Raw genomic sequence first — 2,064 nt, 5'->3', positions numbered from 1 at the left:
CTGTGTCTTCTTACCTGCATCTTTTCTTCTTGGAAAGTGTTCAGAAACATCTTTGATGATTGGAAGCTTTAGAATCCTGAAATTACCCACAGCTACCTTCTTGCATGAAGATTGTTAAAGAGTTATCTTCCTTGGCTGAGGAATGGTAAAGCAGGTTTTAGCAGAAGGGGAAGGAAGGAACAAAAAAGAGATATTTCTCATGAGTGTATACTCCCCTTTCACAACATTTTACCAGGATGGGGAGGTACAGTTTGCTTGTTTTTTCAGGAATATTCCTTCCCTACTGTTCACCTTCCCAAGGCAATTAGGAAACATTGATTTTTATATTTTTGATGGCCTTTCATGGCTGTTATGTGCCTTTTCACACCAGAACTGCTTTGGGCCACTGCACATTATTACCCTTGTTGTGATCAGAGTATGTCCAGGCTTCCCCTGATCACTTCTTCAGGTGCATTAGGAGCAGCAGCCTTCCTCAAGCTGATCCTAAATGTTTGATTTATGGTCCCACTACATGTTCCAATTTATTTCATTCCTTGAAATGTGGGATGCTATGTCAGTAATTAGAAGAACACATCCTGTTGACCACATGATTATCTTATTTACTGCTATTTGTGGCTCCTGTTCCCAGTGCAGATAGCCCAAAGAATTCATGACTTGTATGTTTATTCTTGCAGCCCGATGCAGGTGAAGCCTGTGTCTACTGCAGGCCTTGGTACACTACAAGTGTTAGCTCACACCATTTAATACCCCTGATATTCTCATTTATGCTGAGCTGTTGCTTTTTACCCATGTTTAACTCATGTTTTGTTAGGTTTTGAAACTGAAAGACCTTTTTTTGCATTACTGCAGGGTTCTACTATTGTCAATACCACGATGTCATCGACACCGTACTTACTTTTTAAAAGCTCATTTATTTTCTATAATAGTATAATTTCTTGCTCAGCTTGTTTTAAATGTCTGTAGAGGGGAATATGAATAGGGGTTGAACAGATAAGCAGTTTGCTGTAAAGGAGCAAGTCATTCCCTGGCAGATGCTCCATGGTAACTCACACTTAGCAGTGGTAAAATGTAAGAAATCTGTCCTTTATCTTTTTAGTCAAAGGCTCTTTTCTACAAGTAGCATTTGTACAAGAAGGTGGTCTTCTAGCTCTTTCCCCTGGCAAAATTGTACAAGTAAGTACATTGTGGTTTGTTACTTTTTTGTAAAGAAATTTTCAACTACTCCAAAAGCATCCAGATTTGACCAAATGAGTAGTATCTATTTTTTAACTTACATCTAGATAATGGATGTACCAGATTCATTAAAAATGAAAATTATTTACAATTCCTAGTAATGATAACCTCATAGTGCACTGATAAAACTGAAAGGACAATTCAGAGGCAAATCATAATTAAAGTAAAGACAGGACTATAATCTGTGGAATTACCTCCACACTTGGAACCGTTTAATTAGAATACTGTACTTCAGTGCTAATTATTATGTTGTAAAGTTAAAAAGGAAAGTGTGCTTGCATCAGGCTGTATGTTGAGGTCCTATCACTCCTCAACCAAAATTAAGATACTGTACTGTCACAGAGGAATTTCACAGGCAGAGTGTGCCTGACACCCCTGTAGAGATAACCTTGACTGTTGCCATGGGTAATATGATTTAATCCAAGAAGGTGGGTCACTATCAATAACTAATTGTATTAACAACTAATTGTTGAGTAATTGATACTCAATTGCATTCTGAATTGCAATAACATCTATCTCATCTTAAAAGACAGTGGAGTGTCTAAAGAAACCCTGGCTCAGATCTGTTTTACAGAAGCAGAAGTGCAGTCTACAGGGAGCATAAAGCCTACAGCTAGACGTGGATGGTCCCTTCTACAGAAGTGTTGCACAAGAAATGTCATCTGGTCTGTGGGGGCTCTTTCATAAGCAAGAGTGAGAAGGAACTAATGTCGTGTTCCTTAGGGCAGTGGGGATTTAGCTGCAATGGCTCATGAAGATACCAGAGGCAGCCAGGAGGGTGGGTGTTGTGTTTGAGCCCTTTGCCGGCTGTTTTCCAGTTTTCTTCATCAC

The sequence above is a fragment of the Heliangelus exortis genome, chromosome 2, assembly GCF_036169615.1.
Source record: "Heliangelus exortis chromosome 2, bHelExo1.hap1, whole genome shotgun sequence".
NCBI lineage: Eukaryota > Metazoa > Chordata > Aves > Apodiformes > Trochilidae > Heliangelus > Heliangelus exortis.
This window is presented reverse-complemented; position numbering follows the sequence as displayed.